The sequence below is a fragment of the Trachypithecus francoisi genome, unplaced genomic scaffold, assembly GCF_009764315.1.
Source record: "Trachypithecus francoisi isolate TF-2019V2 unplaced genomic scaffold, Tfra_2.0 Lachesis_group8, whole genome shotgun sequence".
Lineage (NCBI taxonomy): Eukaryota > Metazoa > Chordata > Mammalia > Primates > Cercopithecidae > Trachypithecus > Trachypithecus francoisi.
Genome location: NW_022681473.1, coordinates 43,774,526 through 43,800,683, shown reverse-complemented (window position 1 = coordinate 43,800,683; position 26,158 = coordinate 43,774,526). Strand labels below are relative to the sequence as shown.

General features: G+C 37.8%; 1 protein-coding gene across 2 annotated transcripts in view; it reads left to right on the top strand.

The window, feature by feature from the left end:
• The window catches only part of NELL1 (neural EGFL like 1), a 984,256-nt gene that overhangs the window by 568,169 nt on the left and 389,929 nt on the right, over nt 1–26,158 (top strand). The gene's annotated exons all lie outside the window — the stretch shown is intronic.

Here is a 26,158-nt window from a genome sequence, read left to right as displayed (position 1 = left end):
TGTCTCTCCAATGAAGAGAGCTGAAATTGTTCCCAAGGTAGTGAGATTGTAATGATTGAGGAGATATTTATCTCCAGATTCCTCTTGTCTTCCTCACATGAGATTCTTGAAATGTGATGGCAGTTATATTTCTAAGTCATGGGGGGAGTACAGAAAGCTGCCTGTGAATCCAATCTGGCCCACCTGAGGTTTATTGTGTGACAGTTTCCTGTTAAGGCCATACTGGCAGGCTTGAACCAATTGGTGATTGCTATTGAATAGTCACTGTAGCATTTTTAGGCCTTAAAATTTGATTCCATTGAAATTATCTCACAAAATTGAGGGAAAAACTGAAGGAATCTTTACAAGAGAGAAGGAGGTGAGCCAGCTGTCCTTATGCACTTTGCCTACATTTGTGTCACATCCAATAGATGTAGAGTGAGAATGGGTCCTCTCTTCTCTGTGTTGTCATCAATCAACGTTTAAGTGGTAACACAAATGTGAATTTCTGATAATATGGGTTCTTGATGAAACTTGATGTCTGTTATTTAAGCCATTCAGTCTCTGGTATTTTGTATTTTGTTATTGCAGCCCAAACTGATGTTAAGGGATGTTAATGCACTCCTGATTTAAGGAGTGATAACATGTTATTTGGTCAAGGCGAGTTAATTTTTATTTTTAATTTACAAATAATAATTGTATATACTTATGAATTATAATGATATCTCAATACATGTATACATTATGGAATGATCAAATCAGTCTAATTAACATATCTATCATCTCCCATATGTATCCCTTCTTTGTGGTGAAAACGTTTAAAATCTACTATTTTGAGCAATTTAGAAATATACATTATTATTAACTATAATAATCACCATGCTATGTAATAGATGACCAGAACTGATTTTTTTGTCTAACTGAAACTTTGTACAGTTTGACCAACATCTCCCCTTTTTCTGTCTACCCCGTGCCATCTTTCAGCCCCTGGTAACAACCATTCTACTCGCTACGTCTATGAGTTTGACTTTTTTAGATTCTACATAGATGTGAGATCATGCAGGATTTGCCTTTAGGTGCCTGGCTTATTTCACTTAGCATAATGTCTTCTAGCTTCATCCATGTTGTCACAAATGATAAAATTTCTTGCTTGTTTTAGGCTGAATAGTATTCTGTTGTGTATATGTACCACATTTTCTTTATCTAGTCATCTATTGATGGACACATTGGTTGTTTCCATAGTTTGGAAATAACGAACTGTGAATAATACTGAAATGCACATTCAAGTGTAGACATGTCTTTGACATAATGATTTCAATTCCTATACTCAGTAGTGAGATTGCTGAATCGCATGGTAAGTCTCTTCTTCGTTTTTGGAGGGACCTCCATACTGTCCTTTTATAAGGGCTGTACTAATTTACATTCCTACCAACAGTGTGCAGGCATTCCCTTTTCTTCACATCCTCACCAATACATGTTACCTTTCATCTTTTTTATAATCATTCTAACAGGTGTGAGGTAATGTCTCATTGTGATTTTAATTTGTGTTTCTCTGGTGATTCATGATGTTGAACTTTTTAAAATGTATCTCTTGGCCATTTGTATGTCTTTTTTGAAACATTTCTATTTAGGTGCTTTGCTCGTTTTTAAAATCAGGTTATTTGTTTTCTTTTTATGGAGTAGTTTGAGTTTCTTATATACTTTGAATATTACTCTCATATCTGATGTACAGTTTGTACATATTTTTCTTCGAACCTGTGGGTTGTCTCTTCGCTCTATTAATTGTTTTCTTTGCTTTGCAAAGTTATTTCTTTCTTAGACACTAATATGAATTACCTAAAATTGGTGATCTAGTAAAGGAAGTGCTACTAGATTTTTATGGCCCTATTTTTCAATAGGGATTTCTTCGCTTTTTCCACAGTGTTTCTGTATTTTCTTGGCCTCACCTGAGGCTACTAATCACTAAATATTTAATGAGACTGATCCTCATCGTCAAAGGATTTGTAATCTAATTGAACAGATAAAATTAACTGTAGAATCACCCAGAGCACTCTTCCCTTCCCCAAAAAGTGCAGGTACTGTGCTGGATTATTTTAAGGACACTTTGCTAGGGGTTTATTTAATAGTTTTACAACAGTCATAGTGAGAAATTTATTTCTTTTTCAATTATAAAATTCTTTGGGTGGGGGTGGTGGCTCACACCTGTAATCTCAGCACTTTTGGAGACTGATGCTGGAGGATTGCTTGAGCCTAGGAGTTTGATACCAGCCTGGGCAATATAGTGAAACCCCATCTCTACAAAAATTTTAAAAATTAGCTAAGCATGGCTTCTGCCTATAGCCCCAGCTACTCAGGAGGCTGAGATGAGAGGATGGCCTGAGCCTAAGAGATCAAGGTTGCAGTGAGCTGAGACCACGCCACTGCACTCCAGCTTTGGGGAGAGAGTGAGAACTTGTCTTAAAAAAAGTTTTTCTGTTAGGTGCATTTAGTTAAATACAATTTTTAAAAAGATTCAACTTAAAGGATATTTTTGAGTCAATGAAAATGGAGGTTTTTATGATTAGACAAAAACTGGAAGGTAACCCATGTGGTTCTCAGAGATGGGAAAGAATGGGTTTGATATTATGCATGGCTGAGGTTTGTGAATGCTGAGAATCTGTATTCTGACTGAACAGGGGATAGGAAAGGGGCATAGTATTACTGGCACTTAAAGAACTTTTTCGAATGACCTAGCTTCTTCCAAACTGGCAACCACTGCTATTGTCCATGAGTTCTAACCTTCAAGCAATATAGGAGTTCAGTAATAGTCTTGCTCATTATCAGATAAACAGCTGACAGCTTCTCCATGGAAAAGTTGGGCTGCAGCTAGATTTTGAAAACATAGAATATTTGGAATAGAAAGTAGTGCAGAGAGAATATTTTAGGCAAGTGGTCTAGCATGTAGAGGAAATAATATATTTGGAAGGTTTTGAAATACAGTGAGGGGGTGGTTTGATTATGTACTAGTTAGTTATTGCCATACTAATCATATGTAATAAACCACCTCAAAACTCAATGGCTTAAAAAAACTCATTTATTCTCAAGGATTTGCAGGTTGGCAGAGGTGGCTCTGTTTCATGATGTGAGTTGGCTAGTGTATTCTCATCCAACTTGCGATAGCAGGTGAGCACAGGCATGGTTTTAGTATGGCAAAGGAAAGTGCAAGACAAGCTCCAAAATATATAAAAACACATTTTAAGTCTTTGCTTATGTCAACTCTATTAACATCTATTGGCTAAATCAAGTCACTTGGCTAAGAACAAAATCAAAGAGCAAGAAAAATATACTCCACCCAAATTTCTAGACACCACATGACAATACTGAAACTTCACATAAAGAGAATACTCAGTGAATAGTCTTTTATTTGCTTCCTGGAGCTACATTTTCCACGTAGTTTGAGTTAGGAGTGGTCTTACCTTATTTATCTTTGCAACCAAAATATAGGGAAGTATTTGTGCAACAGTTTAGGACAGGAATCAACACACTTTTTTTGTTTTTGTTTTTTTGTAAAGGTCCAGAAAGAAAATATTTTAGGCTTTATAGGTCATACTGTCTGGGTAGCAACTACTCAAGTGTGGCTTGCAGCAGGAAGGCAGCCACAGAATATATGTAAACAAATGGGTGTAGCTGTAATTCAATAAAACTTTACTTACACAAAGAGCTGGCTAGAGGACTGAATTTAGTTGGGGGTAGGGTTGGGGGGTGTCTAGATTTTGCCCCCTTGCCATAGCTTGCAGACAAATTATTTAGGAGACCGCCCAGTACAAATATACATTAGGCAATGCCATTTTGCTGTTCTTATATAATTAAATTAACCTGTATTACATAATATTTTATTTATATCTTATCATCTAGAAGAAAAACAAAATTTGTGGTTGCTTTCAAAGCTGAGATTATAGTCGATGCTTCTTTTGGTTGTGCACATCAGCGGGTGTTAATTAGAAAACAAATTTTTACATGACTGAAATGTGTTCCGACGTGGAATTTCTAATTTGTGCCTGATTCTGTTTGGCGTGCTGCTGCTCATGATTTTTATCAGATAATTTATGCAGAGATTCTCTTTTGGCCTCTGACATGAATTCTGAACAATCAGAAAACGCTTTAAGATCAAGAGTAGACAATTTTTCTTTCTGTGAAAGAGAAATGAGTTGGCAAATAATGTAGACATAAATCATCTATTTCTATTTATTTACAGCTGGAAGCCATTTAGGGTTCAATTTGAAGGGAGATTTTTGTTCTTCCTTTAGCTGGGCAGCAAACACATTGGCCTCGTGCTTTCTCTAAATTTTATCATAGAAGCTCCTTAGCTATCTATTCTGCATTGCCTTCTCCTTATTTCTGGTGAGTTTCCCTGATCCTTTGCTGGGGCAAGGTTTAGGGGCTCTCTGGCTTGGTCAGGTCATCTAGAAGCAGCCCAGCAAACTTTTTGTCTGAACATCCAACTCTTTTAAAGAAATATTTCTCCGTGGATTTCCTTAATATCTTGTTTCCAAAAAATGTTCTCTGCCTAGAAAACTACATTTTTCTAGGTGAATCCTGAATCCTATTTCTTTTTCCCCCGTCTCACCATTGATATATTGGGTAAAGTAACCACCATGTCAAATAATTTTTTTTCTAAAAATGAGGATGCTCGAAGTGTCTGTACTTCCCTATTAAAGTTCACATTTCTTTGGTAAACTGGATTCTCTCTCTCTCTCTCTCTCTCTCTCTCTCTGCAAGGTAGCATAGCAGGAGCTGGAACAATTTTTAGACCTTTGAAACCTAATTTATTAGTCATTTTTGAGATTTTGCTGGCTTTCATTTGACTGACATGTGAAGATGAGTAATACATTTATATTGTATTTATGGGGTAAAAGCAGAAGAAATATTTAGGTTTAGGTTGATGCAAAAGTAATTGCGTTTTTTGTCACTACTAGTGATGAAAACCGCTATTACTTTTGCACCAACCTATAGTACAAAGTGATACTAGGCAAGTGAATTTGCTCAGGGGATATTTATCGAAAAGAGAAAAAAAAGAAGCTGCTATTTATTGAATGCCTACCTCGTAAGGGCTATGTGGCTTTAAAGAGTTAGTAATTTGTCACAGTGTCAGAGGTGGGGCATAGCAGAGATGAGGTTGGAATCCCATTTCAACTGTAAAGCTCCTCTTTTTCTTACATCACTATTTCACATTAGCAATATGTACTGATTGAAGGAAATAGCTGGGAAATTATGCCTCTTGTTTGCTGTCTCTGAACTATACATTCAGTAAGAAGTTTGAATTTTTACGATATTAGAGATGGGAAATGTCCGCACTTAATTTTGTTAACATTTCTTTCTTTTCTCTCTATTATGGCAGGCTAAATTTTTCCACTTTCTTAAATGGACTGCAGAAAAATTGCAGAAACCTTAAATCTTCATATAGTTAATAAAAAATGCAACATCTTAATTGTCATTGTTATTATTTTTTCTGTTAGTGTACTAAAGAAGACATGCTGGTTTCTGAGTATATATGGTTCACTCTGTGAGAACAGTAGCCAAATTTTTAATAGTGCTTCTATAGATTTGGCATTATTCTAAGACTTTACATATATTGACTTATTTAATTCTCACAACTCTCTAATGAAGTACATACTGTTATTATCCCAATGTAATAGATAAGAATACAGAGATACAGAGAAGTTAGCTAACTTCCCTTTTAACTTTATCACAGCTACCAGATGGTGGAGCTGAGATTCAAATTGTAGCAGACCCCAGCCAGAGGTCTGTCATCTTAAGAAAATGGACTCCAGCTGGGCACGGTGGCTGATGCCTGTAATCCCAGCACTTTGGGAGGCCAAGGCGGGCAGATCACTTGAGGTCATGAGTTCGAGACCAGCGGGGCCAACATGGTGAAACCCCGTCTCTACTAAAAATACAAAAATTAGCCAGACGTGGTGTCAGATGTCTGTAATCTCAGCTTCTCAGGGAGACTGAGGCAAGAGAATCAATCACTTGAGCCTGGGAGGCGGAGGTTGCAGTGAACTGAGATCACGCCACTGTACTCCAGCCTGGGTGACAGAGTGAGACTCTGTCTCAAAAAAGAAAAAAAGAAAAGAAAAGAAAATGGGCTCCATTGAACTTTGTAATCAGTTAGGGTTCAGTCAGGAGACAGTAACCACACAAATTATTTTAAAAGAGAGAATTTAATATAACTACATATTAAAGAACTAAAAATACAAAAAAGAGCATTAAGTTATTAGACTTTTCAGGTATCACAGAAATAGCCTCTTCAGGAAGCGGTTACCTAGGGTTAGAGAAACAGGAGAAAGAGGTTGGAATTATTAATATTTAGAAGCTTGGAAAAGAAGCTTCCCAGGTGCTAGAGTCTCTGAGCATAGAAAAATGGTGTAATAGGATGGGGGCCACCAGAGGAGGGTAAGGAGAGGCTGGCCAGCTGATATGGTTATCTGAGGTTGCTATAAACATTGTTCTTCAAATGTTGGGGAAATGGCAAATGGGAACCAAGTACTGCTACTAGAAAGATAATTGTTGCTGTTGGACTGAAGAATCATTGCTAGGATGATACTTACAAGAAGAAGCTAAAAGGGAACAAACAAGAAGGATGAAGTCCTGTCTTCATTCTGAAGCCTTGCGGTTCTCCTCTTGCACCCATATGGGCAGAGCCTGAGAGGGAGCAGCTGGCAAAATAAAGATGCGGAGTTTACAGTTCTAGTCCCAGCACCACAAAGCAGAGCTGGGATTGACTTTAAACAAAATTTCCAAATAGAAAAGTACGTTCAAGATTTACAAAAAAAAAAAAAAAAAAAAAAAAAGTGCTATAGGAGAATTGTATTACCTCAGTGTAGTATAATCTTACACATTTTTTATGAACACAATCTGTCTCTCCCAATAAATTATGGATTCTCTCAAACTGATTCTGACTTAAGCCTTTTTCAAGGGCTAGCTTAGTGCAAGGCACATAGGAAGGTGCATAATAAATGATTGTTGCTGAAATGATATTAGAAACATTTGAATATAGATTTTCTTTTAAAATTATTTTTACAGGTTTTAGAACATCTATTCATAGGGTCAGCTGAACAAATAAAGCTTGTGAATGAGTATATTATTCAGAAGAAGGGCTTGCTCTATCCCTGTGAATGCTCAAGAGAGCTCCAGTGTTTGCAGAAAAGTTTTACAAAGATTAAAACAATATCCACTCCCTCTCCCTTGGTGAGATTATCATTAAATAGGGAAACACAGGCATCAATCTGTTTGATAGCATTCCATCAGCAGAGCTATGGCCTATAAAAAGCAGGTTGAGATTTTCACTCGTATTTCAAGGATGTTTCCCAGTTGGATGGCAGCATTCTGATCTCCCACGTTACCTGTCAAAGGATAATGAATACAGCTAGTGGGAACCATGCTGACCCAACAGCTATTATTTAATTTTAATAATGTGATTGGAATCAGGTTTGTGGTGTTGCGTTGAACAGGATTAGAAAATGAGTCACATCTCTCAACAACAAGTGAGATTGAGGGAGGGTAAAGGGAAATAGCTTCACTAGTCTGAAACAAAAGAAAAAAACTCTGCATTTCTGTTACTATGATCATTTTGGGGGCTCATAGGTGGAAAGAATAATTTTGCCTGTTTTCTTACATGTTGGCCCATACTATATTTTCTAGGTGTAGTGAAGGGCAATGTGATATAGACAGTAGCACCATTCCTAAACCAGGAACAGATGAGTGGGAACCCCAAGTTGGCTAGCAGCTGGTGTGTGAGCTTGGAGAAGTCACTTAACTTTGTTGACCTTCAGTTTTCTCTTCTGTAAAATGAAGTGATTGGTTATAATCAATATCCTACATTCCCCCCACCCCATTCTATGTCCTCTTCTTTTTTCTTATTTCATTGGCATGCAAATTGTTTGTTTGTTTGTTTTTAAATGGAGTCTTGCTTTTTCACCCAGGCTGGAGTGCAGTGGCACTATCTCAGCTCACTGCAACCTTCACTTCCTGGGTTCAAGCGATTCTCCTGCCTCAACCTCCCAAGTAGCTGAGATTACAGGCATATGCCCATCATGACCGGCTAATTTTTGTGTTTTTAGTAGAGATGGGGTTTTGCAATGTTGGCCAGGCTGGTCTCAAACTTCTGACCCCAAGTGATCCACCTGCCTTGGCCTCCCAAAGCGCTGGGATTACAGGCATGAGCTATCGCGCCCAGCCAGGCATGCTAAATTGTGTTTCAAAAGTGTCAGTTGGAAACAAACTCATTTTTCAAGATATAAGTCAATGTCTCTGAAGAAAAGCACATACTATAGTCTAAAAAAATACTAGTTTTCCTACAAAATTATTTAATTTATGGTATGTTTTACTATAATAAAGTGAATGTCCTCTGTTTTATTAATGAGTGAGTTTTGATTGGAGTGAAATCATGTGTTTTCTAGAAAATGTAGATTTTTGCCTTAGGTTCTAGTTATTGAAATAGAAAGTTTGAAACCATCTAGTAGTGAAGCACCTTGTGAATTTCCTCATTCTTCTAAATATAATATTGAAAAAATTGATATGCAACATAAATATGTGTTACATTTTCAAATGGCGACTTCAGATACAGTATTTTGTTGTTAGCGCCAGTTATTACTGATGCTTTAACAGCTAATCACATAAGAATTGCCATTCCTTGAGCTCAACCAATTGTCTGTCATCTTTTAGTGTGTCTGTCCACCCATCTCTTCACGTGTCCATCTTCCCATCCATCCATCCATTCCTCCATCCATTAACTTATCCATCCATCCTTAGGGCTGACAGGATAATTCAAACATATTGTAAAATAATATTATCTCTCTTGATGTCTGCTACTAATATCATAAATAAACAGCCCAAATCACATTTGTTTCTATTTTGAATTCTTTATAATTTGACTAGGAGCATACTTGTATTTAATTCCAGTATCTATCTTTTCTTTCTCCCTCCCCTCCCCTCCCCTCCTCTTCCCTCCCCTCCCCTCTCCTTCCCTCCCCTTCCCTTCCCTTCCTTTTTTTTTTTTTTTTTGTTTTTTGAGACAAAGTTTCACTCTTGCTGCCCAGGCTGGAGCGCAATGGTGCGATCTCAGCTCACTGCAAACTCCGCCTCCCAGGTTCAAGCGATTCTCCTGCCTCAGACTCCCGAGTAGCTGCAATGACAGGGGCCCCCCCACCATGCTGGGCTAGTTTTTGTATATTTAATAGAGACTCGGTTCCACCACGTTGACCAGGCTGGTCTTGAACTTCTGAACTCAGGTGATCCACCTGCCTCGGCTCCCAAAGTGCTGGGATTACAGGAGTGAGCCACTGCGCCTGGCCCTATCGTTGTTTTTACTACTTACCATGTGCAAGCTAGTTAACCTTCCTTTTTTTTTTTTTTTTTTTTTTTTTTTTTTTTTTTTTTTGAGACGGAGTCTTGCTCTGTCACCCAGGCTGGAGTGCAGTGGCCTGATCTCAGCTCACTGCAAGCTCCGCCTCCCGGGTTTATGCCATTCTCCTGCCTCAGCCTCCCGAGTAGCTGGGACAACAGACACCCGCCACCTCGCCCGGCTAGTTTTTTGTATTTTTTAGTAGAGATGGGGTTTCACTGTGTTAGCCAGGATGGTCTCCATCTCCTGACCTCGTGATCCGCCCGTCTCGGCCTCCCAAAGTTAACCTTCCTAAGCCTCAGTTTTAGTTTTCAAAATTGAGATCCTGCTTCCCAGTTCACAGGGTTGTTGTCTCTTAAATATGATAATGGGTGTAAAGCTCTTAGTGCAGTGTCTGTCATGCACAAATTCTCTCTCCTCTAGCTTTTAACCTGCACCTTGTTTACTAAGTTCTAGTAAAACAGATTGACTTTTAGCACCTTATCTGGCATTTGATGAGTATTTCTTGTTTGTTAAGAAAGAGACATCTGAAAATTAATTTAAACAAAAAGGGGCTTATTGCAGGGCTATTAGGAGCTCATAGAATTTATTAGTAGAATGATGAAACTTGTGTAGAAAGAGGCTGAAACCAAGGAGGTTCCTCATGGCCAGCATGCAGAAAGGAAGGAAAGATCTCATAGCAGGAATGGTTGGCTGGATAAATCTAGCCACCATATCCGCTCGCTTCTTATTTCTCTGTCTCTCAAGAGTCAAAATTGAATGAAAGGAAAAGTCTGATTGACTGAGCTTAGGTCGCATGATGACTGAGCTTAGGTCATGTGACTTCTCCATTATTTTACTGGACATATTAAAAGAAGGGCCCCAGTCATTGAGATCCTGTGGTAGGAGGGAGTTTCTGGATTCCACCACAGTATATACAGTAGTGAAGGATATGCAGTTCCCCATAAGGGACCCTGATGCCTGTTAGAAGAGGAAATGGATGCTGGATGTCCAAAAAATAGCAAATGTCAGTGACAGTGAGTATATGTGTGTTCATATTCTCTGTATCTACTTGTTTTTACCCAGACTCAGAATCTATGAGTTCTAAGTTTTTATATTGGTAAACTTATAGGTCTTGATTGATTTTAGTTTGTTCTTCTAAGACATCTCTTTCCATCTCTTAGGAAATTTTAATTGCTCATCTCTGGACCCTCTCCAAGGCTTGTTAAGCCTTTATTGAGCTGTGGTAACAGAGCTGCACAGTTTTGTGTCTTGACATAGTGTAGTTGGCTTCAAGGAAAGGCTAGTATGTTTGGTCTTATGTCCAATATTCGTGGTCAACATTAATGTTATTTACTGGAGGAAAATAAGTTTCATTTTTATATCACTGGGACATCCAGAAATGCAAGCCTTGCTGGCACTGGGGAGGTCTAAAATTTTATAAATAGAGGGAAATGAGTAAGTAGTGGGTTGTTTGATACCATGTAGGAGAAAGGGAAAAATAAACAAAAAGCTGCATTTCTACACACCCTCAATCTGTTCTCTGAGTACGGAAAGTAATTTTTTGGAATTTAGATCCACGTTGATTTGTTTTTTAATTCTAGTTTTACTAATGTGTGACTTTGGACAAGTCACTTTAATATTGCTGACTCTCAATTTTGTCATTGGTGAAACAGAAATAATAATATTCAGCTTGACAGGATTAAGTGTGACTCACTTGATTGCACTTATTAAGGCTTTGGCAGAATATTTAGCATATGATAGAAATACAATTTAAAAGTCATTTTTTTTTGTCCATTTGCACTAAAGAGACACGAAAAATTTGAAATCATTAAGTCACTGGACCCTATTGGGGTTAGTCAAGGGAAGACTTGACAGAAGTGAGCCAGAAGCTGGTCTTTGACAGAGAAAAGTGACATGACTTTATGGAAAGAAGACAGGAGAACATGAACGGAAGAGAGACAAAATGTCTGAAAGTTTGAAGTCAGATAGATTAATTAGTTTTCCTTTTGGTTATTAGAGTAGCTGGCTAGAAAATGGTGGAAGATGGTGCTAAGGTAATTGCTAAGAAGATGAGATTTGATTTGAGGTTTCTGAACTCAGGAGGCATAAAATCCAAGTAACACTTAAAATGGTAAGTTCATCCATGATGACATCACCATTCTCAAAGAGTATGTTGACTGGTCTATTAAGCAATTAATACCTCCCTTTCACGTTTTTGCCTATTTAGTTTTAAATTTCATGCAGTGTCTCTGGGCAAGGTTGCTGACTCTATTATTTGTCTATTATTGTCACTCTATGATTTGTCACAGGCTCTCTTCTGACCTCTTCTGTCCAAGCTGTTTATGTGAATAGACGTTCTGTGTCTGCCCTTACAGGGTCACTTTATTCAGAGAATCATAGAATGTTCAAGATAGGCTATTCTAATCCACCCAATTTTCAGATTAAAAAGCTGAGGACCTGAAAGGGGACATGAATTGACAAAGATTATAGACTTTTAGAGCAGCATGTAGTTAACAAAAATAAACAAACATGGATTTTAGGTAGATATCATGCACTTTAGTAGATGTATGAACTTGGATATCTTATCTGACTTTTAGAACCTCAATTTCTTTTCTGTAAAATAGGCAGGTAATTGATGATACCTGTTTCAAAGGGTGTTTGTGAAACTGAAATAAGGAAACACCTCTTGAATATCTGAAAGGAGAGCTCAATACATGTTAGTTTCCTTCCCCTTACTTTTAGAACTGATTTGGGATCTGGAATCTAAAAAAAGAATTGCATCATCCCTTTGGGGAAGAACATGAAGGGGAAAGGTAAAAATCACTGAAGAAATCTAAGGGTAAATGAATACATATTTTGCTTCTGTTCTTTTCCTACAGTCAGTATCATCTTGGGGAAGCAGGTGAACCAGCTTTTTCTCTTCAGTCACTGGACCTGGGGCTGGGACAGTTCTCATAATTCTGGTTGGAATTTAGGCTGACATTTGAGGGGTGAGACAGATGGCTATCATCTCCATTAAGAATAACTGCACCCCAGCCCTTTATCCGCAACTCTGCAAATGTGTTTGGCTCCCATAGCAGGTTTATGTGTTGGCAATATCAGTGAAATGATTTCCTTCCAGCTTGGACATGTAAAGACTTTCAGATGACCCTATGGTTTTTTTCTCTTACCTTTCTTTACTCGTTCTTGCAGTCTTGAAATTTACAACACTTAATAAGGCCACAAGGCTGTTATCTAGAAGTGAAGGAATTGTTGCACTGAAATGTTTCTAATTAAATAAAAAATTTATTTAACTAAAAAGAACCAAAAATAAAAGCAATGCAAAATATACAGTGAGGCACAGAGGATAAAAAACAGATGTGCAAATTAGAGAAACTTGGTTTTAGCATCACAGTTTCCATTTACCTGCTCTGAGGTGTCTGTGTAACCTAGGACACTTCATTTTGAATATTTTCAGAATTCTTTCCAGTATAAATCTTTGTGACACTATAAGCATTTTCCTTTTAATAATATTCAGAAATTTACAAACGTAGAAAAATTTGAAGTATAAAGTGACAAACAATCTTGGACCCATCATTGAATCCTATCAGATCTTAACATGTTGTCATATATACCTTATTCCTTTCTTTGCATTTGATACTTATCATTTTCGTGCATGTTTTATGCTACTACTGCATGTCCCTATATTTATAACCAATTTGTATAGTATTGTTTGAAATGCTTTTAACTTTAAAAAATTATATCATAATGTATATATTCAACTGCCACTTGCATTTGTCACTCAGTGTCATTGAGATTTATCCCTGCTCACATATGTAGCTCTTCATTTTAATTACGATACAATAATCCATTGTATGAATAGTTCACAATTTACTTATCCTTTTTCCTGATGACTAGTTTTTACAATTACAAAGAATGTCGGAATTAATGTACTGGCATAAGTCTCCTTCTGTTATGTGCATCTTTAATTTGCCTTGATATTGTCAAATTGCTTCTAAAGTTTGGAACATTATTGTTCAAATTGTTTATTCCTAGGTTTGTTTATTTTATAATTACCTAGTAGCTCTAGAAACTATTAAGACTCCTACATTTACATGTCTTTATTCATTTAAGACACATTGTATGCTGTCTTCCTGCACTGTACTAAATATAAAAATCAAAAAGACATGGCAACCTGTTCTCAAGGTTACCTTTAGATAAGCCATGTTCATGTATAATTATTATCATATATTATAGGGAGAATATCTACTCAGTTTGTTGGGCAAGAGTAATTTACTTGTATCACCTTTCTTAATATTAGTGGGTGCCAGTTACCTTGAAATATTTTAGCTGTCTATTGTTTCTTCATTTTTTTTTTCTTTACTTGGTGTGCTCTCTAACACTGTAAGAATTAAATATTACTTGGGATACAGAAATGTTTTAGTTTTTATAAGTTTGCCTTAGTTAAGGTCTAAGTCCTTTGGTTTTATTATTGATCTGCAAAGGATGTTGTAACTATTGAAGTGAAAGAAAAAATAGATTTTGTTGCTGAGTTTAATACAGATGTTTGCTTATCACATTTAGCAGTATTGAAACTGGAGCCCTAAGAATGGCTCTTCTGTGGGTTGTGGAAAGACATTCAGTCATTGGATGAACAAGACAACAGGTCTTGGTTTCTAGTTTGTTTTGTCAATTCAATTCACAAGACACAAGTTTCACCCAGTAAGTTTACTTAGATTTAAGAAAAGATGCAGGCAGGGTGTGGTGACTCACACCTGTAATCCCAGCACTTTGGGAGGCCGAGGCGGGTGGATCACCTGAGGTCAGGAGTTCGAGACTAGCCTGACCAACATGGCAAAACCCTGTCTTGTCTAAAAATACAAAAATTAGCTGGGCATGCTGGTGGACGCCTGTAATCCCAGCTACTCGGGAGGCTGAAGCAGGAGAATTTCTTGAATGCAGGAGGTAGAGATTATAGTGAGCAGAAATCGTGCCACTCACTCTAGCCTGGGTGATATAGTGAGACTCTGTCTCAAAAAAAAAAAAAAAAAAAAAAAAAAAGAATGTGAAACAGGAATACTGGAATTCACAACCAGGAGCATAAGAGAGGCCTTAGTCATCCAGACAATGGTGTCCCCTCATAGTCTGGTATTTGTTTTAGTTCCAAGGGATAGGAACTGACCCTAGATTGAGTCACATCAGCCCAAGGAAATGCAGTGTCTATGCTCCTTCATCTTAAAATCCTTGAGAATTTCCTAGCATGTGGAGGGAGAGTATACTCAGTTCCCATTCTTAAGTGTCGCTACAGGCATAAGTCATCAGATATTCTGACAACTAAATACAGGATGCTCAGGGACAGCCTTGGAAATGTAATCAGTATATGACAACCTTAATAAGACCCTCATTTATCTCCAAAGATTATATTTTCTCACTTGATATTGCAAAAAGTACAACTGGGTGTCAGATTTTTCTCAAGCATTCCCAGAAGATGGAGAAAGAGATTATAGCCCAGTTGTTAACACTTATCTGTTATGTTGCCTCAGTTTACTCAGCCTCACCAATTCAAGTAGACAATGAGAGAGGTCATACAGTTCTGAGATGGTGCTTTTTGCCTCCCTAGTAGGGAATTCATGTTGCTTTAAGGCACTATTTTTGGTAATGTATGTAATACTAGGCATATTGCAAGGTGGCAGTGTAATAGGGTGGTTTGAGAGCATGAGTGGGCTTTGGAGTCAGACAAGGCCATGTTCAAGTCTTAGCTGTGCTACTTTGTAACTATGTGTTACCGTGGTGGGCAAAATAATGCCTCCTTCCCATATATGAATCCCTAAAACCTGTTAATATATTAGGTTAAAAAGAAAAGGAGAATTAAAGTTTCAGATGGAATTAAGGTTGCTAATCAGCTGACCCTGAGATAGTTACATTATCCTGGATTTCTGGTGGGATCAATTTAATCACAGGAGTCCTTTACAAGTGAAAGAGGAAAGCAAGAAAGAGAGAACCAGGCATATAGCAGCATGAGAAGGACGTGGCTCAATGTTGCTGGCTTTGAAAAGGCAGACATTAATTCACAAGTCAAGGAATGCAGGCAGCCTCTAGAAGCTGGAGAAGTCAAAAAACAAAACAAAAGAGATCATTCCCTGGAAGTCCCCCCAAAGAAAACAGCACTGCCAGTACCTTTTTAGCCCGTTGAGACCCATTTTGGACTTCAGACCTCCAAAAGTGGAAGACAATGAATTCATGTTGCTTTAAGGCACTGTTTTTGGTAATTTGTTCCAGCAGCAATAGGAAACTAAAATAGTGATGTTATGTCTTGATGCTTCAGTTTTCTCATTTTGTAAAATAAGGATTATAACAGCACTTTCCTCTTATGGAGATTGTTTTAAGATATCCATTTTTGTGCAGAGCACTTGGCTTACTCTTGGTAAGACTCAATCTTTGGATGAGACATCTAGATATTTGAACACGAAGTTAGGAAACTTGGATTATGGTTTCAAACAAAATGAGGACAATAGTAACTTCCTGCCTTTCTTATAAAGTTGATGTGAAAAGCAAATGAAATTATGTTTTAACTTTTATATTTTAACTAAAGTATTATTCAAATGTAACTTCTCGTTATAATTTAGCTTACACATTCCAAATGGACTTATTAGATAATATGTGAAAAATATAAAAATTCAACACTTGAATCATCAGCTGATTGTAGAAAATAGTGTTGGGGTAATAGATAATATTAATTCCAATGACTGGTACTGAGCAGTAAGTTCTTTCTTTTAAGATATTCTATTTTTATAGCATTTGTATTTCCTACTTATGTGGTAATAATTATGGTTCTTTATTTCATATGGCAGGGATGTGTGTTATCTTTTAATTGCAACCTTTGCTTATAATGTCTAAATGTGAGCACAATAATATTTATTTAATTGAACTACAGATAAAGTGGAAGAATCACATATTTGGCCAGGATATAATTATCAGAGCTCCTCTAAAACACATTTCGAATATTTTAAAAGGTGTATTAATTTTTAGTAAGTGGGATGTCAAAGTTCTCATTGTTCTGTATGCTAATGATTAAGCATTCCAAATATTTATCATTAATTTTGATTGATTATACATTTAAATAAGTAAATTCAGGCAGATAAAATTAAGATTTATTTGTCTCACTGTTTGAAGTATTCCTTTACTGAGGTCAGTGAGTGTATGTATATGCAACGGAAAGTGAGCATTAGGCTATTACTATAATTGCTTATCACTATTTTCATTTTCATAAACATGTGGCAGTATGCACTGTTATATTAATAGATATATTGTTTTTATCATCTTATTTTTCAGTTGACTCTTGGGCACAGTTAAAGGGCACATTTTGTAGTGACAAATTTTTCAAACTGATGTTTCCTGTGGAAATTTTATGAAGTAGAGGTTTGTTTAAATTTTATACCAGGGCATAGAATAAACTTAAACAGACTGCTAAAGGAAGGAGTGTGGCCACTTTTTTCTGGGCATGCAATTAGTCTAGTCAATACAGGTTACATTGGAACAAGCATTTGAGATGGTTTCAACTCCCCATTGGGGCAAACTTATCACAGAATGTGCTCATTCATTTTCCAGTGTCGAGAGAAAGGGGAAGGTGGATATCGTGGAGTCTTTAATGACTGGGGTTTTTGTAGGATCTTAATGATTGTTTTAAAGCCATTTATCACTAAGAAGTGAAAACCATTTACAAAATGTAATGGTTACAATGAATATGACTCTAATCCCTAACTTAACAGTTTACTTTTTGTTATCTCTCCTATTCTTTTAAACGGGAGGTATTGCAGGATAGGTGAGGGGGGAAATCGGGTTATTTGACTACTAACTAATATGTGAAAATCCAAAAATTTAGATTGAATAGGTAAATGGGGTAATTTTTAACGTTGTAAATAGTTGATCTGTTTTGTCCAAGAATGGGGTTCCTGTCAAGGAGGATGGAATAGGACAGAAAACTTTAAATTTGTAATGTTCAGCAGTTTTGATAATCTTAGGTCAATAAGAAATAAAGCATGCAAGAACCTCCTGAGATGATACAGCAAATGTGTGGAAACTGGGTAATTTTTCAAGAACTGGATAAGGGCTGTGTCTGAATGCAGACCATGTAGAGAACAGCATATATTTATATAAGGCATTTTTGTCATTGGCATCTTGAAAAATAAAATCAATAAATATTTGAAAATTTATTTGCATTTTAGAACCAGTCAGCATCTTCACATAGCCATCAGGCAATAAAGAAGCTTTGGAAAAGAGGATAAAGTATATTTATAGAGGAAAAAATTCATTCTGTAAGTACATTTAAAGTGGAAATGTTTAGGGAAGTTTGTGACTAGGAGATGCTGGGAAGTTTTGATTTGTGCTTCTGCAAGGTTACCAGACACCAAAAAATTTCACAGATAAGTCATTTCATTTGATGTTCTTGATTTTTCCTTTTGAGTGACAGGGATAAAAAGAAGGTTTTAGAGATTGTCTGCTGGTGTTGTTGTTGGCACTGCAAAGGGAGAAGTCAGTATCTGATTTTTAGATTCCTAGGGTTTGTCTCACTTTGATGGAAAAAATATTTCACAATGTTTACACTTGAAATTCTTATCTTTGTAGATTTCAGAGGGTTAGATGCTAGTTACAATGGGTTTCATCTTTGAGGAGTCTCACAGTTGCGGATCATCTCTGTTCCATCACATTTTATTCCTGTTGAGCCAGATGATGATTATAATGTTAGTGTCCTTCACATTAGAAGATTCTCTGGCTATGAAGGAAATGACAGTGATGGAACACATATTAACTTTTAGTTACTGTTAAAATCTCTCTAAAGGATAGACTCGTGAATTCTCATAATATCAGTTACCAGATGGCATTTCTAGGGACTCTGCCTCTGCCTTCTGGAGGCCTACCCTGTGGCCTCCGGACTCTCTAGCACCCATGCTGACATCTGCCCCTTCACCTCCGGGTTCTAACATAGCCCTGAAGTTGGCATCTATCCACAACGAATCAATCAAGGCTTGGCTTCTGACTGGAATGGGCTTGGTTATTTTTTCCTAATTTTATCTTTTGGAAGAGCTAGAAAGGAGGACCAGGTTGCTCAGTGGTCCTCAACCTTCATTTCTTTCTGGAAGAGATTTTAAAAATGCATATGTCTAGACCCCACCATAGAGATTCTGATTTAGTTGATCTGGTCTGGTCTAGGGCTGGGCATTGGTTCATTTAAAAAAATACCCCAGATGATTTAATATATGGCCAAGAAGACTGGGGTGCTAGTTCACACTCTGGATTCTCAAAGTGTGGCTCCTAGATCAGCAATATCAGCATCACTTGGGAACTTATTAGAAATCCAAATCCTCAGGCCCTAAGCAAGACCTACCGAATCAGCAAGTTTTTAGGGGTAGGGCCCAGAAATCTGCATTTTAATAAGCCTTCCAATATGATTCTGATGCATATCAAAGTTTGAGAACCACTGATTAGATAAACTTTCCAAGATGGGGTAAACTGTTGAGGATTCTCTCCATGGATACAACTGTATCATATGCAAAAGGTGCTCAGCACAGACCCAAGTCTAGGGGTTGACATACACCAACCACTGGGGAGTAAGCCAATTACAGAGATCCATGCTAGCAATGAGCATCCCAGCCAACAATTTTTGTTATCAAGAGGTAATGCCTGTTCAGAGCTGGTTATGACTAGAGTGTGAGCATCGGGGAGATGTTATGCTGCGTTTAATTCTTGGACTTTTCTTTATTAGTTTAAGAAACATCTCTGAGCTTCATTTTTCACTGGGAAAAAAATATTACCTTTCAAGGTTGTTGTAAAAAATAAAATTGTCCTTGGGAAAGGTCCAGCAAGAATAAATGTTCAGCACATGCCCAGTAAAAAATGCATGCTTAAGCAATTATTGCTGTTATTATTATTCCCATATAAGAATAAGCAATACATGGTATGAAGGCTATCATGGTTGTCTCTGGTGTCCAATGTCAAATCTTATAAATTATAATCATAAAACAGTCTCCTTACTGAACCTGAGTTTGGTCTCAAGTCCTTTCTAATATAGTAGTATGGGGCAACCACTATCAGACAATCAGATCTGACTTTCAAGATAAAATCCGTTTTCCACCTCTAATTAAGATTGCAAAAATCTTAGAGGTAGTCCTATTCCTTCATTTTCTTCCTTCCCACATTTACTTCACACCTGCTCTGCAGAGTCCAATAGATTATATAATGCAAGATACAGATATAATTTTGTTAGCCACATTAAGAAAAGTAAAAAAAAAGGGGGCAGTTAAATTTTAAAGTATTTTTAACCTAATATAATATATCCAAATATTATTTCAATATGTAGTCAGTATAAATATTATTAATGAGATATTTTACATTCTTCTTTTTGAACTAAGTCTCCGAAATTGAGTGTATATCTTATACCTGTAACACATCTCAATCCATGCAAGCCATATTTGAAGGGCTCAATGGCCACATGAGGCTAGTGACTGCCATATGGGACAATACAGCTCTAGGTCCTGGGGCCGAGCACCAAAGCAAGGGCTGGTCATAGCCTCAACAAGCTCACAGTTTATTCAGTGACTCAGCCATATGCAAGTAATACTATTTTTCAGCATGAAGTGTTATTACCTCCCACCTTGGATTTTTCTGAAGAATAAACTCATGTAGTCTGAGTCAAAGCAGAATGCTTGACATTCCTTTAGGGTTATTTGGTTTTCTTGTTTCTACATCTTGTGTGTATGATTTGAATTGTCAGCCCCGCTTGTAGCCTGCAAGTTGTACACTCTGACCTTAACATTTGCTACATAAGTGGAGGCTGGACTCAGTGTTGCTGGTGAAGAATGTGTTTCTGCTGTCCTGCTTTGGCCCTAGTCCATAATAATGTGACAGCCCAGCCACTTGCTGAGCATGTGCTATGATGTGCCAGGTACTGTGCTAAGCAATTCTTGTAGAGGTTGATGGAAAACCCACCAGTGGCTTCCTACCATACGGAGAATATAATCCAGATGGCTTAAAAGGACCTACCTGATTTCACCTATGGTCACCTTGGAGATAACATTTCCTACCTTAATCCCATTTTCTCACTCCACTCCTGCTACCCAGGCCTTCTTGCTTTTCCTTTTCCCACCTTAAGCATTTGTCTTGGCATTCCTGTAGCTAGAATGCTATCCTGGGAACACCCCAAGATAATTGTATGGTTTATTTCTGCATTTCATTTAAGTCTTCATTTATGTGTCCTCAGAAAACCTTCTCCAGACCTCTCTATCTACTTTAGTAACCCCATCACTCTCCATCCCCTTACTCTGCTTTATTTTTCCATATTAATGATCACTACCCTTAATTATATATTACATGTTACTTTACATATTTATTTATTGTTTATCTCTCCTGCTAGAATGTGAGCTCTATTACAGCAGGAGATTTGTTTCATTTGTTCACCATTTTGTTTTCTAGACTTAAAATAGCACAGGCACTTAAGAGATACGTCACAAATATTTGAATAACTTCACATACCCATGTTCTTATTAATTTTTTTTTTTTTTTTTTTTTGAGATGGAGTCTTTCTCTGTTGCCCAGGCTGGAGTGTAGTGGTGCTATCTTGGCTCACTGCAACCTCTACCTCCCAGTTTCAAGCAATTCTCCTGCCTAAGCCTCCTGAGTATCTGGGACTACAGGTACCTGCCACCATACCCAGCTAATTTTTGTATTTTTAGTAGAGATGAGGTTTCACCATACACCATATTGGCCAGGCTGGTCTCGAACTCCTGATCTTGTGATCCACCCACCTTGGCCTCCCAAGGTGCTGGGATTACAGGTGTGAGCCACCACGCCCGACCAGTCTTATTTAATTCTTATGCCAGCCTTTTTCTTTCTTTAACTAAAGGAGAAACAGTGTGACAGATAACATATGAAAACATGAATAAGTTCACAGTCATTAAGTAGCAGAAGCTGAGATTTTAACTCAGGATTATATGTCCAGAGTTCAGATATGTAATTACTGTACTTTCTCTAGGAAGAACAAAATCTTGTTTCCTATGCTTCTGGGTTTCTGTAAATTCTCCAGGAAAAAAAAAAAAAAAAAAGCCTGTAGCTTTCTTGTTATGATTTTTCTATTTCTTCTGTTGTTAATAGGCCGTTAGACAGCCTCAGCCAGAGGAACTGGATGTAGAATTTGGTGACAGCTTTTGACAGTGCTATCAACAGATGCGTTGACGTTCCCAGGGCAATTACTGAGTTGATGTTGATGAAAATACATTTTGAATACTGCAAAATTGCCCCTTCTTTGGATTTATTTTAGGGTCTATATTAGGTGATAACTGAAGACGGCTGAGTAAAGGCAGTGTGAGGCAACTGATAAATAGTGAGGCATCCTTTAATACACCTCACTTTAACGATGGGAGACTATCTCAGAGGAACAAACAGAGAGTCTTTCTAGGCGCTTTAATTTTCATTTCAACCCATTTCCACAAAATCTCATTGAACTTCTGTTTCATATCATACCCTGGGCTTGGAGCTGGGGATATCATCCTGATTGTATCAGTTGCATCTATTGCTATGTAATGACTACCTCAAACTTACTGGTATCAAACAACTGCCATTTTACTGTGCTCATACATTCTGTGGGTCAGCAATTCAGTTACAGCCCAGAAGGGATGGCTTGTATCTCCTTGATATCCCGGCCTCAGTAGGGAGAACTTCAAGTGCTGAGGGCACTTTTAAAGCTGGGAAATAGAATCAACTGAAGGCTTCTTTCCGCGTATTTTCAGTGCTTGGTTGATATCCTCCAAGGCTGGACTCAGCTGGGGCTATCAACTAGAGCACTTCCATGTGCCTCTCACATGTCCTTGGCTTTTTATAGTGTGGAAGCTGGGTTCTGAGAGTCAGTGTCCCGAGATGAAGCATCCAGACAATGAACGTTCTAGAAGCTTCCAGACTTCTCACCGCCTTGGAAGTAACATGGCCACATTCTGTCGGTTACAAACACATTTCTAAGGCCAGTCCAGATTCAAAAGGAGGGCAATTAGATTTGACCTCTTGATGGAGGAGGGCAAGGTTACACTGAAAAACAGCATAGAGAGTGGGAGATACTATGATGTCAATTTTTGGAAAATCTGGCACAGACACAGAAAAGAAAATGATATTTGTTACTACCTGTGAACATCAGGAGTTCAATCACTGGTAAAGAGACGGGTGCATCAGACTGCTGTCAGGCAGCTTAATTTTCCTTTGGAAAGCAACATAGGCCTATAGTGTGCACATTTTGTATATAAACAGGGTTATTTGCCCTGCATTTCTATCCCAGGTTTCACTGGAGCAATTTTCATAAATATATCACCTTAGTGCAGTGACTCACTGTGTGAGATCTGGTGTTGCTTTGGCATTTGGAAATCAGCATTTATTTTCAAAGTCTATCCCCTCCCTCATTTTTCTTGGCTAACTCCTATCCAATCGTTTCATTAAGGGTCACTTCCTCTAGAAAGTCCCTTCTGACCCTTCATCTGGATTATGTTCCTCTGCTGTGTGTTATTATGGCCTCATGCACCATGCCTACCTCTTGGCCTAGCATTTGTTATCTGGGATTAGAATGGCCTATTTTTGTCTCTAGATTGTAGGATCTAGCAAGGCAGGGCCAGTGTCTGTCTTCACCATTGTATTTATTGTACTAGTACATGGTTAAAGTCAGTTTTTTATCTATTCTTTTTACATCTGGTCTGGGGAAAAAAAATAAATAGGCAAACCCAAGGGCAGAGAGAGGGCCATACAATTATCATGATATATTTATCTTGTTCTTCTTACTACCCCTCTTCTTCTTTCTTTTATTCTTCCTCTTCATTTATGGAAGGAATCAATCACAGACACCTCCTAGCACACTTACTTTAAATCCACTGGGCTCCCAGTCAGCTCTGTAGGTAGACTATGTTAGCAACAAAGAGGAAAAAGGGCAACAACAACTTATGGGTAGTCAACCAAGACAGAGTGCCCTCCAGGACGTGTGTCTGGGAAAACCTAATAACTTCCTAAGCTCCAAGGCCTTTATTTTTAATATGTATTCCTAGGAAAACTCATCAGATGGTTGAGGCAGCAGAAACAGATTCTGTTACCACTCTTGCAATCTCAGTAAGTACATAGTTTTATATTTCTAAGGTTGCATTCCCTTTGGTAGTTGGTTTGTCATATCTTTTCTAGTTTTCTATCTTTTGTAGTTTGAGTCTGGCTAGTTAAAAAAAAAAAGCTATCAATTATGAAGCATCTATGATACATTGGGTACTGTGGAAACCTTGAAAACTATATATATATATTTTTAAAATTATATTTCAAGTTCTGGGGTACATGTGCAGAATGTACAGGTTTGTTACATAGGTACATGTGTGCCATGGTGGTTTGCTGCACCCATCAACTTGTGATCTACATTAGGTATTTCTCCTAATGCTATCCCTCCCCTATCACCCTGCCCCCACCGGCAGGCCCTGGTTTGTGATGTTCCCTTCCCTGTGTCCATGTGTTCTTATTGTTCAGCTCCCACTTATGAGTGACAACATGCGGTATTTGGTTTTCTGTTCTTGTGTTAGTTTGCTAAGAATGATGGTTTCCAGCTTTATGCATGTCCCTGCAAAGGACATGAACCCATCCTTTTTTATGACTGCATAGTATTCTATGGTGTATATGTGCCACATTTTCTTTATTCATTCTATCATTGATGGGCATTTGGGTTGGTTCCAAGTCTTTGCTATTGTGAACAGTGCTGCAGCGAACATAGGTGTGCAAGTGTCTTTTTTTTTTTTTTTTTTTTTTTGAGACGGAGTCTTGCTCTGTCGCCCAGGCTGGAGTGCAGTGGCCGGATCTCAGCTCACTGCAAGCGCCGCCTCCCGGGTTTACACCATTCTCCTGCCTCAGCCTCCCGAGTAGCTGGGACTACAGGCGCCCGCCATCTCGCCCGGCTAGTTTTTTTTGTATTTTTTAGTAGAGACGGGGTTTCACCATGTTAGCCAGGATGGTCTCGATCTCCTGACCTCGTGATCCGCCCGTCTCGGCCTCCCAAAGTGCTGGGATTACAGGCTTGAGCCACCGCGCCCGGCCAAGTGTCTTTATAGTAGAATGATTTACAATCCTTTGGGTATATACCCAGTAATGGAATCGCTGGGTCAAATGGTATTCCTATTTCTAGATCCTTGAGGAATCACTACACTGTCTTTCACAGTGGTTAAACTAATTTACACTCCCACCAACAGTGTAAAAGCCTTCCTATTTCTCCACATCCTCTCCAGCATCTGTTGTTCCTGACTTTTTAATGATCACCATTCTACCTGGCATGACGTGGTATCTCATTGTGGTTTTGATTTGCATTTCTCTAATGACCAGTGATGAGCTTTTTTTCATGTTTGTTGGCTGCATAAATGTCTTCTTTTGAGAAGTGTCTGTTCACATCCTTCGCTTACTTTTTGATTTTTTTCTTGTAAATTTGTTTATTTGTAGATTCTAGATATTAGCCCCTTATCAGATGGATAGATTGCAAAAATTTTCTCCCATTCTGTAGGTTGCCTGTTCAATCTGATGATAGTTTCTTTTGCTGTGCAGAAGCTTTTTAGTTTAATTAGATCCCATTTGTCAATTTTGGCTTTTGTTGCCATTGCTTTTGGTGTTTTAGTCATGAAGTCTTTGCCCATGCCTATGTCTTGAATGGTATTGCCTAGGTTTTCTTCTAGGGTTTTTATGGTTTTAGGTCTTAAGTTTAAGTCTTTAATCTATCTTGAGTTAATTTTTGTATAAGGTGTAAGGAAGGGGTCAAGTTTCAGCTTTCTTCATATGGTTAGCCGGTTTACCCAACAACATTTATTAAATAGGAAATTCTTTCCCCATTTCTTGTTTTTGTCAGGTTTGTCAAAGATCAGATGGTTGTAGGTGTGTGGTGTTATTTCTGAGGCCTCTGTTCTGTTCCATTGGTCTATATCTCTGTTTTGATACCAGTACCATGCTGTTTTGGTTACTGTAGCCTTGTAGTATACTTTGAAGTCAGGTAGCGTGATGCCTCCAGCTTTGTTCTTTTTGCTTAGGATTGTCTTGTCTATGCGGGCTCTTTCTTGGTTCCATATGAAATTTAAAGTAGTTTCTTTCTAATTCTGTGAAGAAAGTCAATGGTAGTTTGATGGGTATAGCATTGAATCTATAAATTACTTTAGACAGTGTGGCCGTTTTCAAGATATTGATTCTTCCTATTCATGACCATGAAATGTTTTCCATTTGTTTGTGTCCTCTCTTATTTCCTTGAGCAGTGGTTTATAGTTCTCCTTGAAGAGGTCCTTCACATCTTCTATAAGTTGTATTCCTAGGTATTTTCTTCTCTTTGTAGCAATTGTGAATGGGAGTTCACTCATGATTTGGCTCTCTGTTTGTCTATTATTAGTGTATAGTAATGCTTGTGATGTTTGCACATTGATTTTGTATCCTGAGATTTTGCTGAAGTATTTTCATCAGCTTAAGGAGATTTTGGGCTGAGATGATGGGGTTTTCTAAATATACAATCATGTCTTCTGTAAACAGAGACAATTTGACTTCCTCTCTTCCTATTTGTATACCTTTTATTTCTTTATGTTGCCTGATTGCCCTGGCCAGAACTTGCAATACTGTGTCGAGTAGGAGTGGTGAGACAGGGCATCCTTGTCTTGTGCTGGTTTTCAAAGGGAATGCTTCCAGCTTTTGCCCATTCAGTATGATATTGGCTGTGGGTTTGTCATAAATAGCTCTTATTATTTTGAGATACATTACGTCAATACCTAATTTATTTAGAGTTTTTAGCATGAAGGACTGTTGAATTTTGTC